The sequence below is a fragment of the Culex pipiens genome, chromosome 2, assembly GCF_016801865.2.
Source record: "Culex pipiens pallens isolate TS chromosome 2, TS_CPP_V2, whole genome shotgun sequence".
In the NCBI taxonomy this organism is placed as follows: Eukaryota; Metazoa; Arthropoda; class Insecta; order Diptera; family Culicidae; genus Culex; species Culex pipiens.
Window position 1 is genome coordinate 78,247,241 of NC_068938.1, and position 15,963 is coordinate 78,263,203.

Genomic DNA, 15,963 nt, shown 5'->3' on the forward strand with positions numbered 1-15,963 from the left:
ATTTGTTTTTTTTTGCATGAAGTTGTTAAGTTACTGTTAAAAAGCATCAAAACAAAACTTTTTTTTAACTGTTGTTATAAAACATGTAAAGTTTGATTAATGTTTTTAAAAATTACGTTGCATTAAACTGAAAAGTAATGAAAAAGCATATTACAAATTTTGTTAAACATATTTAAAAAAGATGTTTAATTTAACATGAATTCTTGAAAAAAAAAAATCGAGCAAAATTTTCACCAAGTTTTAAGCTTATATTTTTATTATGTTGTATAAAATTAAGTGTTGTATCCACTTACCATCACTGTGAAATCATCCGATAAGTCATCATCATCTACAATGGTCTCAGGTTTAGTTATTTTTCTTGTGGTTGGACACAGAATTTTCACTAAAGTGAACCTTTTGCTGCAAATAGACATGTGAAATGTATTAGTAATTTAATACAAAATTCTTAATTTCTGCTATAAACTGAAAAAAGGAACGTAAATAAATGAAATTATATTGAGGAAAGAAGAAATATCAATAATGCTACTTACCAAGGTTGCATTAATTTAACAATTACTTTTGGCAACAAACTTTCATTGCATTTGATTCAATTTATTGAACGTACTCCGATTTCTGAAAAAAATATTTTGAGTTTTACTTACCAGTTTATTGAGCAGTCGTATTGCAACAAAACATTCAAGATAATAATTATCTTCTTTTATATATTTTATATATTTTTATTTTTTTTATATTTTACTTCATCTCTATTTTTTATGTTGTTTATGTTGCGTACACATGGCATTTCTATGTATTTTATAATTGATGATTCTGAAAAAAAATGGTTCATTAAGATTTTATCCGTCGTAAGCACGAAGCTTTTTAATGATTCAGTTTTCTAATAAGAATCACATTAGATAAATTATTGTGCAAAAATAAACTCATACTTACTTGGATTAACCAACATTTTGTTAAATTTGCCCGGGCTGCTCTATCCGTTAAGAGTCGGCCCGCTTTTCCCTTCTATTGCCCTCTCGTTCCATCAAACATTCTTCTAACGTGTTCAACTCACTCGCATTGGAGGTCCTCATGGCGAAGGTCTCTTGCTCTTCATAGTTTATCACCTGCAAAGAAATCATCAACAAACCTACTCACCAATTCCACCTCCCCAGTTGCAACACTTTGATGTGCCACTTCAACATTAGCTAAATAGTGTAATTTTCACCTTTCACATCCTCTCACTTCATAATTAACAAAACAAACTCAACAAATCGACCGCTCTCGTTCGAATCCTGACTTCAAATGACAGACGTAAACAAACCCAAGTTCATCTTTTAAATATTCAACCAAATGTAAATTATATTCAACCAACAAATTTTTTGATTTTCCTAAAACCAAAGCTAACAGTCGAGCAAGTTCATTTGAGTTCGGGAAATCTGTTAGCTTTTTGCCTCTAGCATTTTCAACAAACAGGTTATCGAATTAATACTAAATTTTAGTTATTTTAACGGAATATTGGCAGTAACTAGTACGTTTTTGTTAAAATTTACGAAAGTAAAACCAACAATCTTAATTGTTAAAATTTCTGGGCACAGTCTCTCCGTGTATATAATATCTTTGTTATATATCATGTATAAACAATGTTATAAACAATGCAATAATAAATAAGCATAACAATATTTTTCAATTTATCATGAGTTATGTAATAAATTACCTTAATACCATGCTGAAACATAAAAAAAAACAAACGTAAACAATAATAAGAAGGAAGTGCACTTAAGTGAGAAAGGAATAGAGGGAAAAGAAGGGGGATGCAAACGACGGCGACCAATCGAAAAGTCTACAGACTTTTTTTTTCCAAAGTATGTACAAGCCAATTGTGCCCTTACACAAAATGACCCTTCGTCATTTCCCTTCTGTCAAAAACCAACAGCAGAATCCCCCTCCTTCGCTTGTACATCAGCGCTACCACTACACTCAAATTTGTAGCGAAGCCTGCTTTGATAGCAGCGCGCTGAGATCGAACACAAATAGCCCGTGCCTCGTCCGTGGATGCTTTCTCCCACACCTGGCTCTTGCCCGGCTCCGTTGTACTCGGGAAAACGTTTGGGGATTCTGAAATTTCTTCTTTGGAGAGAGCACAACTCCACAAACACTTTCATCGCCAAGTGGCCGATCGTCAAGCCGGTGGAACATCAGAAGACGGCAGCCGTCCTAATCTTTCTTTTTCTGTTCCTGTCACATCACTTCACCAATACCAACGCACGCAAGCCGAAAAAATGATCGACCGCCATGGCGGTGATGCATGACATCACCGCGGCCGGCTCATCTACAGCGATCTCGAACCAAAATCACTTCAAAACACATTTAAACGCGAAAACACACTGAAACTTCACAATCCCCTGTTTATCCACGGTAAAACCAATCGATCGAATCCAAAATTGTAATTTTTGTTCAAAAAAATCATGCAAAAAATGTATAAAAATCACGGAGCGCGACGCGACATCGACCGAGTCTGCTAGCAGCGTTGCCAGCTCATCTCGAAATTTAGTCTCTGTTTGTTATGATATTTTTCTGCGAACGAAACTTTTAGTTTTGAACCCCTGGACCAATATCTTAAGAACAATGGTCTTTTTTGTCGTCCCAGCTCGTGGGCTCGTGGAGAACGTTTATAATAATTACAAAGTAACGCCCCACACACATTGTACTCCAGCCCAGTCAGCAGCACAACCTTCCATAGGAGGAAACCTTAAAAACGAAGAATTTACGAGGTGGAGAAGCAAACCAGCAGCAGAGATGCCATCTCCAAGCAGGGGTGGGGTAAAAAACTGCAGCAAGAACTTATCTCGCAAATTAAATCTTGCATCTCCCGGTGATAACACTAACCGAGTCCCTGGAACCTTGTCAATCATGGTCAACGCACTAACGACTGCCACTGGGGTCCCTCCGATCTCGTTACGGAAACCAAAACCGACACGTGGAATTGTGTGAAATTGCTTTCTCACCGGGGGCACTCGCACCGAAAACTTCCTAGAATCGATTCCCAATTAACCTACTTTTGCCAGGCTTTTTGTGTAAGGGTGTCCGTTTCATTTTTTTAAATAATTTTTCAAACGACCAATTCGCTTGTTTTCACAAGTGTGTGGCGACTCGAGCCTTCTCGGTTCCCAGCTTGACGTAATGGTTTCGCTGGAAAATGATTTATGAGTCTTAATTGGAGGAAGGTCCAAAAGTCCGCCGCCACTCCACATGCTGACCGCAAAACAAAACAACAACCTGCCTTCTGGCACGACCCAAAAGGAAGCAAAAAGGACAGTCCTCGCTCTCCTATGCCGAAGGTCTAGCTCGGCTCGGCAGAACTGCACAGTCCCGGATCATAACGAGCTCCGGGATGGCCCTGGGTTTTGTCTGTCTAATTATGACACTCGGCAGGCAGGACCAATTCGAATGTGCTTTTGGCGGTCCCTTCTGGATGTTGATGTGCTTGAGTTCATCATTTCGGGTTTCGTTGGTGGTCATTAACAGTTAAACTAGGGTCAGCTGTTGAAAGGGGGATGATCCCGAGTGGGGTTTTGTTTTTATTGTGTAGAAAACAAATTTTGGTGACTGAAGAATTTTGGATTTCAAATTGCATAGAAAAAAAAGTTGTATGGAGAAGAAATATAATTTATAATATTTTTTACGATGGAGCTCAATCTCCTAATAAGCTTGACGCAGTACTGTTGACATAAGAAAGCTTCTGATCTGGTAAAGGGGTTACATACAAGTATAAAAATTCTAAAATTACACATTTTTTTATCCAGCAGATGAACAATTCCATGTCAAATAGGGAATCGGTTGTACCGGACCCTCTCCGATTTCAATGAAACTTTGTAGACATGTTATCCTACGTTTATATAAGCCATATTTGTGTATATGGAGCCAGTTTCACTCGATAATGAAATTTGGGAAGGGCGTGAGTGCTTTAAATATACTTAAACTTCTCAAAATAACTCGTTTTTTTATGATTTAAGCTAATTGACTATCCAGGTTACTACCATCCACTGAAAAACACTGAAGAAAATATTCTGTTTTCAGTTATGAGCAATGTTATTAGCTTGTATCTGTAAGCCCATATTTCCAATGTTCAAAGACAATCTTGTGGGAAATTGAACGAGCTATCCGGTAAAAATATTTTCGAGACTGTCGTACAGAAATTTTTAAAAACCTTAAAAAAACCTATTTTTTCAACATTTTTATTTTTGAAACCGCTGTAACTTTACAAGGATTGGACTTAAGACAGTGGTCAATATGGAGACTTTTATGTAAAATTGTCTGCAGAATAGATTCCCGTACTCGGGTTTTGAAAATTTTGAAGTTTTGAGCAATTAAAAAACGGTTTCAGTAAGTGATTTTTGTATTTTTTAGGAGAGTTGCTCCATCCTGCAGTTTTCGCGAGTCTTTTTGTAACATCTTAGGCTATTCTTACAAAAATTTTGAACGAAAAAAAATCGTGGGCTCACCTTTAAATTTGGCTTTTAAACCTTAAAAATAAAAAAATCTCATAAAAGTGGTGTGCTGTTTTCTTCCAGTGTATTTTTGTCGGAAAGACCGACAAGTTTATCGAGTGAAACTGGCTCCAAATACACAAAAATTGCTTATATAAGCGTAGGATAACATGCCTACAAAGTTTCATTGAAATCGGAGAGGGTCGAGAAAAAGGTTCCTAAAAAAATCCTGTTTTGGGCTGGAATTGCTCAGCTAGAAACATGTTGCAAGTTTGATAGTTCACTTTCTCCGTTGCAAACATTGAAACTTCATTGAAATATGAAACATACTTTTACCTCTAAAATGTGTAAATTTGTCACTATTCCAGTGTTTGGCACTTTTTCAGTATAAATTGAGGAAATATTACTTCATAAAACCTCTATACTGAAAAGTCTATACTCACACAATTTTTTACTGAGAAGAATTACTTCTTAAAAAGAGATTTTCAGGCCTGTAATAAAAAAAAAAATGAATATTTTCAACAACAGTATGTATATCGCAAACAGCTATTTGTTATTATTCGATTGTTTTTTTATATGCTGCTGTTGATCACATAAATGTCCCAAATTCTAAAGCAAAAAGCTGAAGAAATCTTCATGCAATGTATCCCACCTTTAAAGTGGTTGTATTTTGGGCAAAAGTGGGGTCTTGCCGAGTTTTCTTGAAGATAAATATTCCAATGATTTCTCGATACTGTCATAGGTACCTCAAAAGATATTTTAGCTTCATACAGTTCAATCTCAAATCATTTTGGATTTTAGCAAAGTCTTTGAATGACTCTCAAGATTCTTGCAAATTCCCAACTTAAGTGAATACAAATTTGTGTTTTGATTATAAATATAAAATTTCAAAAAGTTTAATATTCTTACCAGGATTTTTTTAAATCATAATAGTTGAGAAAAAAGAACGACGTATTTTGAATTTTCCAGTCGTCCGCTTTTATATATTTTTTTAAATAGAGTGGATAGGGCAGGGTGACAAGAAAAAAGGAAAAAAAAGTAAATCCTAAGAGATACCCCCTGGTTTGATTTATTAGGTAAAAATAAGAAACTGTGCCAATTTTGAGCGAAATCGGTAAAGGTTAATTGGAAAAAAATGTATGGGGAAAAGCGAAAATTTCAAAATTCCACCAATAAGTGGCGTTAAATGTGTCGGATCATTATTAAGTGTGAGATTCTTAAGTATAATTTTATGAGAAACGACTTTGTCGAAGGCCGCAAAACGATCCGAGCTAACCCTGATGAGTTATTAGCGATTTAAAGAAGACATTTTTGCATGAAAAGTTTTTTTTTCACCAACTTTAGCGATAAAAAGCGACCCTTAAACCATAACCGATTTAGCTCAAAATTTTCACAGTTACTTATTTTCGCCTTAGGAATCGAATCAGGAAGTATTCCTGAGGTCGATTTGTGTCACCCGAATGGGGCTGTACCAACTTTGGCTCAAAATGTTGAAAGACTAACCATTGCTTTGTGATAAAGTACAAAAATTACAGTCTAGATCAAGTTCCTTATCAAATCAGTGAATTCAAATTGACAGAGAGTATCCACTTTTGAATTGTGAATTCTGAAGGATGTTTCGCTCAAAGCAGTCAGTTTCAAATGTGATTAAATTTATCTTAAATGAGTGAATGCATGTTTGCAACTAAGTTAATGTCAAGCAACGTGAATTTAATAAGCCAAAGCGGCTAACCCAGTTCAATCGCCCAAATTTCGAAACTAAATTTGTTTGCCGTTCGACCCCTCAACCCAACCCAGTAATTATCACTAATGAACAGCAAAAATATTAATTTGGGTAATGATAGGCTCCACATTTTCTTGGGTTATCTCACTGCTGGCAAGGTCGAAACTAATCCTTTCCCTCCCAAAAATCCGGAGAGCCATTTCTGATTTATTGTTGTGGCCGCGGCAGCAGCCGTGGAAGCTCGGCGGAACCCATTCATTAATTATTTCGAACGATTTGTTGAAATTAGAAATTTGTACAATTAGGGATCGACCCCCTGACTGTGTGTGTGTTGTGTGTGGTGATTGATTCCCCAAATTGCCTAATGAGATGATTGATGGGTTGGTCCGCGTGGCAATTCATTAGTTTTATGATCTCGAAGAAAAAGGTCGCTTTTCCAGAAAGCGGGATAGTTTTGGGCACAATTTGCATACACACTGCTGGCCGGAGAGAGAGACTTCAACGGCCACAGACGGCGAACTTGAAACTGTTACGAGAAGGGGGTTTCGCACGAGCCCCACGAAATCGTAAACCATGCCAAGTGGATGCTGATTGTGGCGCCTGTAGAACCATTTATTATCGAGAACATCATTCGCTGTCAAAATGCACCACATACTGAGGGGGTGAGGAGAATGTAAAAAGGGGAAGAAATCCAATTATATTTTTGATTTTTTTCACCCTCGAACCTCGTTTGCGATTCTCCCCCCAAAAAAAAAGAAGCAAATTTTGCAAGAAAATCAAAATGCATTCCAAACATTGTGCCCAAATGCATGCAACAAGAAGCACCAGACTGAAATATGAGCAAATCATTACACTTTTTCGCGCACAATATTGAACAATTAATCAGAACGGAGGAAGTCTTCGTCTGGGGGCCTCCGTTTTGAGTGATCACGAGCCAAAAAATTAAAAATTAAACATTTGACAGCAAGTTCGTGACCGTGGGCCTGATTGGGTTAGGCCTCCACCAGCAAGCCCTCGTGGTGTTGCACAGTTTGGGGTCCCCTGACTTGGAGCTGGGAGCACCAGTTTCGTTAATTGATTCTAATGGTAATTAGCTTGAAAGGTTTGCAGAAGGAAATGTGAAGTGGGCTTGTCATCGATTCGTTACTGGAGGCTGAATGATTTATGGATCAGGAATGAGGATCAGTTGTGAATAGATCACTAAACAGGAGAAAATATAAGAAAAAATCATTTAAAAAATAATAAAAGTTGTAGCGCAATGTTTAATTTCGATTCTGAATCAATTGGTGTATATGAAGGTGGTTATACGAGGTGTTTTTGAAAAGTTTAGGTATATCCTTATCTCAGATAGGAATTCGAAACAAATGTTCAACCTAACCCCATAATATTACACACATTATATATTTCGGATACTTTCCAACAACAATCAGAACGATAAGAAAAATATTAAACTTGAAGAGTTCTGTAATTAAAATATCTATCAAAGTAGAATGAACACCGAGATATGACCAAACTTGCTAGCGATTTAAATTGCAGTTATTAACCGCAAATGATTTTACAAACAGGCGTCACTCCAAATTAGAGCGTACAATTTCCCGTCCCGAGAAAAAAATCCCGGGAATTCCCGGGATTTCCCGAAAAAATATATTTCCCGTTCCCGGAAATTTTTTAACTTCCCGAATTATATACTTTTTGGAAAAAAATTGATTTACAAAAAAATAATGAAAGAGTAAAATTTATTTTATTAAATTCAATTTACTTTTCTTACTGAACTTACTTAACTACTTTTTTGCTGTGAAAATTGTTTTAACCGAAGTCATGAATTAGGCTGAATCATCATAAAACAATTTAATATTATATAAAAGGTGCCCAAAAAATGCAAACTTATTCCAAAAACTCGCTCAAAATATATGAAAACTTTGAGTTGTTATTACATAAAAATATTATTTCAAGTGAAGAGGATATTTTTAAGGAAGTAAAATTTTATGTGAACAAAATATTTGCAATTAGAAACATATTTTCCGATTTTTTTATTTCATTTAATTTTTTGCCATGAAAAACATACATGCTGATTTTTTTACATTTCAACTTAATTATCAATATTATTCTTTATTATATTCATGGTTTTATTTTACTCACTGTCCAAACACTCTGGTTAAAAAATATTACAAACTTATCATTATTTTTATATCTTGAACGAATTATAAATTAAGAAATTGATGTATTTTCTTGAAGTTGTATGTTTTTTACAAGCATTCAAGGCATTTAGTAGTCCTAATACATATTTTGACCATTTAAGTTGCTATTTTACACAATTTTATTGCAAAATAAAAATCAGAACCAGTATCAAAACAATTTTCGATAAATTTCAAATTTCCTGGGAAATTTGTTGAAAATTTCCCGTTTCCCGGAAATGTTGCAACCCCGGGAAATTGGACGCTCTGCTCCAAATCTTAACTGTGAATACGATCATTAAGTACTTTTCGAGGAAATCGATTTTTTAAATTTGATGGTAAATATTTTCAAAACAAAAATGATGGAGTCAAACTTTTTGAAGCAATCGGTTCGTATATTATCGCTCCAAGTTTTAACTAATTTGCTTTAACCTGTTAAGAGATACAGTAAATTATGCAAAAAATTAAAGATTGTACAAAATACAAGCTACAGTGGACTCTCTTGTTGGCGATATTGAAGGTACCGTCGAGCGGGAGTTATCAAATTATAGAACGAAAAATCAGAGCAATCTTTTTGAAGGGACTGAAAAAATTATTGACGGCAGGAGCAATATTGATATCGAGAAGATCGACATCCAGAGAGTATACTGTATTAAAATTTGAGTGAAAAAAAAGTGTTTTGAAATGCGTTTTACACCTGCCCGCGTGGTCCCGCCCGTGTGGATCAATCGGACCGCGCACTGGACTCACAATCCAGAGGTCGACGGTTCGAATCCCGCGGCGGGCGCTCTAAAATTCTTTGTGTAAATATGGGTATTCGGCGCCGTCGCTCCGTGCCATACTTTCATACACTTAGGAGCCCAGGGCGGCGAAGTCCTTGTAGATAAAAAGGAAGACACTAGTGGTTGGTACTAGCAATGGTGGCCGACAGCTATAAAGTCAACTTCGTTTTTTTTTTTACACCTGCCCAGTTGTTTTGCAATCATTCGTTTTCAAAATAACTAAGCATTGACGAAACTTTTTTTCGCCAAAATAAACAACTTTTTAAGATACTGTACAATGTAATTTCACATAAATTCAAAACATTTTCAAAATGTGATTTTAGACGCAGGAGATTGAATATTGTAAACGAAGCAAAATTAATGTCATCAAAAGAAAAATCACGGCAATAAAGGAAGTCGTCACCTTAAATGATTTGAATGTTAGAGCGGAATATGTTATACACTAAATTGCCTTAGCCATAAAATTTTGAATTGTTTAAAAAAATATGTTTTTGCTTTTGACTTTCTTTTATTAAACTCTAATACAATTCAAATATTTTCACAATTAATCATCATTTTTACATTATCACCAATGAAAATCCATCAATAAAATACCCTTTAAAAAGTTTAAATGTTCGATTTTGATGATCAAATAATGTTGTGAAAATTTTACGATCGCGCACCGATCCGCAAAAATTAAAAACCTGTCAGGGGGGCTTATTGCTTTTGGGTAGGAAATGTGTGCGCGCGAACCAAATATTGATTGAAGAAATTAATTACCGCGGGCCATAAATAACGCTAATAAATATAACAAATGAAGATAAATAAATGACGTCGGGAGCATGCTGCGAACGAGATTGAGAATTGCTCTTGGATGCAGTTTTTTTGTGGTTGGAGTTTGAGAAAATAAATTATTTTATCTTCTTGTGCAAAAAGCTTGCGTTTGAGTGTGGGCATTCCGGAGGGAACGAGATGCATTATTTCTCCTTAATCAAATATGAAAATGGGCGTTTCCAGTTCATTTGTATGAAGGCGAGTGGCTCATCTGGGGCCGGGTGTGAATTCTGGACCAACGACGACGTCTGAGAGGAACTTGTTTTAATAAAATTAATTTGCTTTTTCCTCAACTCAGACAAAAGTGAAAGAGTTAATTGAAAAAGTGGATCGTTTCAGCATGATGTGTGGCGTTCAAATTATGCTCGAAAAGTAAATCAAATTAATCCCGCAGAAAACGGAGACTTCACGTTTCTCATCCCTTCCCACAGCGAGTGATTGATTTGGACAGCCATCATCGTGGAACTGGGGGGTTGAACCACCTGAAGAAACTCACTACCGAGTGCGCTGAAACAATTTCCGTGCGCTGGATGGAGCTGGATTTTTAATTGAATTTTTGCCCCCACCTATTTCCTTTGGGGCGGCCATTCACAAGCGGGCGACCACGGCAGCAGCAGTTTGTAACTGACGAGGTGCTGACAAGAGGTCTCTCTCGGAGCTCGATGTGGCTTCTGATGCACAGTCTGTGAGAGAGAGACTTTGAGTTGAAACTTTGGGTCCACGAGAACGACCCCGAAAACGCCCCCTGATTTGGGAAAGAGTGTTAACCTTTGAGTGTTTTGCTTCGAACAAATCGAATTTAAATTCAAAGCAATTTTTTGATTTCAACTCTGAGTATTCAAAATCAAAAAGGTTCATAAATGTAAAAATTTTGATTGTAGTACAATCAAGGGTTAACCCCGGTAACGATGATGACCAAGGTGGAGTTCGTGCTTTGGCAAGTTGCGCTGATTCAATTAAAGCAAGATGGATGACGACGCCCTTCACCTCGGTCCCCGGTTAAGTTTGCCGTTTTGGGACATCGCGGATTTTGACGGCCCTACCAAAAACCGGCCACAATCACTAATTAAAAGTGAACGAGTTCAAAAGGTCGCTGCTAATTGGATTTTTTTTGCCGTTCGCCGGATTTCACACACACACGCGTGGTGGTTTGGATAAGAAAGTCAGGACTTGTTTGCAGAAATTAATAACTCATAATTGCCATTTTGTACGCTGGACCGGACTGGACGGAATAGTAATTAATGTGGTCAGCACAGGCTCCGGAGCACCGTAAATGGAAGTCATCATACCTACGTATGTGGAGGCTGCTGCTGCAGCAAAAGTGGGCTGGCCCGGTAAGGAGTCTTTGATTAATTGGATATTGTTTTGGGGACTCTACTTTGAAGGCTGAATGCAGGTAGATGCTGTCCAGAAATTATGGTGATGGACAGTAGAAGGCTGAACGGAAATCGTTTCAATAAGTTAGTCAAAATGTGGTAATTTTTTAAGAGCAATAATCCTTTATCGTTTGTAGTTTTAATTGGTTTGTTGAATTAAGATGGTAAATTCAAAAAAAGTGTAATAGTTAAGGAAAAATATAATATATATGTATGCATTTTTTAATTGATTGTTCATATTATTATTATTATTATCAATATTATTTTTTTCAATTGAATTCTTCTTATCAATTCTGCCTGAAACTCCCAATTGTTATACACGACTTGAAAGTGACTGATAATGAATTCCTGAAGACAATGCCTATTGCAAAAATTGACTGACCGAGTCTAGGATGACTACTCAAACGCAATCAATATGGCAATAAATTTAACAATTGTGTAATTCTGAATCTGCTTAAACCAAAAAAAAACCCGAAAAATAAAAAATAAACGGTATTTCCACATCAACTACTGTGTCAATTTGATTTTTTTACAAAAAAAAAACTTAAGCGTATTCAAAATATGCATCATTTTACTAAAGCTTTCTTCTGAAGAGGTGTAACAAATTAGTTTATTTTTATTTAGTTTCAATATTTTTCTATTGCATTGTGACTTCTTTATGTGGACATGTCATTAAGTACACTCAAGAAGGCAATTCTGATATTTGGCACCGAGAATTGTTTTGTCATCTTTAAATTGCCGAACATTCTGTTTATTTATAACTAGGGTGCCCAGAATATAGGACTTTTTCCCAAAACCTCGCTCCACAAGCTGAATATTGTTCCTTGAGCTGTATTAAGACTCTGGGTCAAATATGGGTTAAAATCGGTCAACGTTTACCAATTGATATTCGAAGGTAAAGTTTATATGAGAAAAATCGAAAAAATGTATAGAAAACTCAATTTTCTTCCGGTGTGGTTTGCACGGTGCGCTTCTTCCATCAAAATATTCCCAAGTGAGATACAACTTTGTAGAACATACCAAAGTTGTAAAACTCGATCCTGAAAAGGTATGATAAACATTTTTTTCATCAACCTTAGGCTTGGGTATCAATGAGTTTATCTCAACCAATTTTGCTCAAAGTTTGCAAAGATTCTTAAAATAACCCAAAAACCCGTTTTCTGCTTGTGGAGCAGGGAGTATTTTTTTCTACACCCTGCTACACAGACACAAAGAGGCTTGATGAAGTTGATGAATTAACGAGCAAATAATGTTATCCGGAATTCGAATCAGCAATTACTATTAAAGTCATTATTTGTTTATTTAACTGCTGTAATAGTACGTGGAAAAGAATTTATATTACATTATGCCGCTTTAAAATTTATTTGAAGCTTACTTCCCTCGACCCTGACCAAAGCGAGGGTGGAAAGAAGAGGAATCGGAATATCTTAAACATTAAAACTATTTTTAAACCAGTTCAACATGCTTAATATGATTAAAAGTTTATTAAAAACATATTTATTTTGCCCTCTGACTTTTCGGATCATTTTTTTTTCATATCAAGTTTAGATAATTTCCTATAAATTTGCTTCAAAAATCATGGAAGATTGAACCATAATGTTAGCTGAGATACAGCCTAAGAAAAGCAAGAAGGTAAAATGAGTTTTTTTTTCTAAGTCACCAAAATAACGTTAAATTTTTAAAAGACTCAGCAAATATGCTTCCGATAATCAATAGAAAAAATGAGAGTATCGTGAAACTTTTTTATTTTTGAATTTAACTTACTTGTACCAAAGCTCATAAGATGGCATTTTTGTCATCTAAAACTTACCGTAAACTGGGGTGACTTTGATAGATTTGAGATAATTCTGATTTTGAAAAAGTTAGTAAACTATTATTTAAAAAAAAATTGAAAAGAAGGATTATCAATGAGATTTCCAAAAAAGTGTCCACGTGGTTTGTGGATGGTCCCTAAGAAAAACAATGACACAATAAAAAAAAACATTTCAATGACTGTTGAAAAAAACTGTTTCCTCAGACCTTGCGTGGCCAACCACACTACATGTTTTAAAAATAATAATATGAAGGCAAACCTTACCAATTGAAAAATATTCCAAAAGTTAATCATCATACCATCAATGTCACCCCGGTTTATGGTATCCGAAAAAGATAATTTTTAAAAATGGATATTTTTTGAAATTATAACTATTTGCTTCAGGAAAATTTATAAACAACGCCTTTTTATGGATAGCTGCCAAACTTGTCTCTTTACAATAGACATAATCCAAAAAAAAAAAAGCGGACCAGTGATGTAATAATCGCGAAAAAATCATTTTCGCTTGCGAACATTCTTGACCCGCAAAAGAGAGAGGAGGCAAATCAAGCAAAAGAAAATCACTCTCGAAAATCTCCAAGAAAATCAAATTGCTGATGTTTTTTGTGAATTTCCTTGTCAGCACCACTCAAAAATATGTATCTCACTTTGTTTACACAAAATGTCCATCTACAAAATGTGACAGGTAATTTTTCGACGTGTGACGTTACACTTGCAAGTGTAGTAGTGAAAAAGATGTTTCACCGAATAATTAAGATGATGATTTTTTTAGATTCTTTTTACCGATCTTTCGTGCGCGAGAGAGGAGAGCCAGATTTTTTTTCTTGATGAACATCCAAAGATTTTCTTTCGATGATGATTATTCCATCGCTGTTCTTAACTTTGCTAACCAAAATATAGACTCTTACCTACACAAAAAAAAAAATTATTACAAAGCGTTAAACATTTTTTGTAACCTTTATGAAAAAAAATGGAACTTTCTGCCGCGACCAGGATTCGAACCTGGGTTACTACGGCCACAACGTAGGGTCCTAACCACTAGACGATCACGGCGTGCTCGAGACATGAAAATTCCCACCAAATTGCATTGCCTCTGCACTCTTACTGCATTTGTGCCGATCCGTTTCGCTTGATGTGAGGAGGTGGAATTAATTTCCTATTTTTTGATCTATTTTCGAAAAGAGTAAACAAAAGGAATGAGAGAGCTGCGCATCGTCCACAAAAAGTTCAAGCTCCAGCAGTTTCCGTGGTGTAGTGGTTATCACATCCGCCTAACACGCGGAAGGCCCCCGGTTCGATCCCGGGCGGAAACAAATCCTTTTTTACCAAGACTATGAATTGTGATATTTTTCTATGAAATTTCCACAATTTTTTTTTTCAAAGTATTGTTTGGAGTTTATTTGTCTTACATTTTTAAACTATCAAGGCGCGTACAAATAAGTCTGGAATTTGTGTTGTGGCTCCACGATTTTTTTTTTATAAATAGTCAAACAAGTTCTTTGTATTGCTTCTCGTCGTCGTCTATAAATTACAATAACTTCCTGCTAGGTGTTTGTTTTACCATATGTTTGTTAGCTATTCCTACTAAGTACGTACCGCACTTTGCATACACACGGTGTGTTACTAGCTGCTTACTTGCTACTTCTTTAAGGTTAATTTGTATACATTTGTTTGTTGCGCGTTTAAGAGTTATCGTTTTGTTGCGTGATTTTGATATTTGCCTAATTTTCAAGTTCTTATCGTAATATCAACCAATTCTGCGATTTGTGTTGTGCTTTCGTGATCTAGTTTAACAAAACTCTTACAAATAAATATCAAAGAACAAAATCTCTACCAAATTCGGTTAGAATCTTTTATGTACAATTGTTGCTAGCATTTTTGATTTGTTTTTTTTTCTCAGTGAGGATTAAGTGATAGATATAGAAAGAAAAATTGCAACCTTTCAAGCGGCCAGTGTTGCCAAACGCCATAGCTTAATTAATCCACTGCTGCACCGATAGTGCGCGACCCGGAGCAGCTTCTGCACCATTAGCGTCAAGTCATGCCAACGCCAGAACCAGTTTTCGCGATTCACCTGACCGCGAGACGCTAAGCCCCCCTCGCGCCTAAGTATATGAATTAGGTGTGCGAAATGAGCGGGGTAAGAAAAATGAAATTAATCTAATTCGCCCCGTCGTCGTCGTCGTCGTGGCGGCAACTTTTCAGTTTAGTAGCAGTAGCTAATCGCATTTCGCCGACGGGCTTTTCTGGTTCTCTCCGTCTCTCTCTCGAATGGGACTAATGTAGGAGATTTAACTCGAAATCGAGAAATCCGGCAGAAGTTTGCGGAATTAAATCACTAAATGTGTTTTTCCAGCTAATAGGCACCCACTGCTCTGTGGAGATTGATTCCAGCGAAATTGAATTTGATTTGAGACTTGTGGCAAGCAGGAGAGATGGGGAAAGAGACGATCCTCGAGAAATGAAATGAAAATTAGCAGTTTTCAGCGGAGATGAAAGGCAGGTGAAAAACCAGAAGCTGTTTCCAGAACATCTTTCTCCTGCGGCTGTGTGTTGAGGGAGGGAGGTTTTTGATGATAATAACCATCACCAGGGGCTGGCGGCAAAAGTGAGACGATAATGATGATGATGTTGAACAATTTTGATTAAGTCCTCCAAAACAGGGCGCACGAGATTTCACAGATAAGCAGATTAGCGAGTGGTGGTGGGTTGTAAAACTTAAAGTGGAGAGGTTTTGAATTGGAGAATTTGTGGCTGCACTTTAGGTGAGCCTCTTAGTTATGCAAATTGTATGTTTATTTAGTTCATCAATTTTTATA

General features: G+C 36.2%; 2 non-coding genes across 2 annotated transcripts; one reads left to right on the forward strand and one right to left on the reverse strand.

The window, feature by feature from the left end:
- Positions 1-14,125: 14,125 nt before the first annotated feature.
- On the reverse strand, positions 14,126-14,197 carry Trnah-gug (transfer RNA histidin (anticodon GUG)). The gene has a single exon. It is a non-coding gene; the product is annotated as a tRNA-His (tRNA).
- Positions 14,198-14,384: 187 nt separating this feature from the next.
- On the forward strand, positions 14,385-14,457 carry Trnav-aac (transfer RNA valine (anticodon AAC)). Its single transcript has one exon. It is a non-coding gene; the product is annotated as a tRNA-Val (tRNA).
- Positions 14,458-15,963: the final 1,506 nt, after the last annotated feature.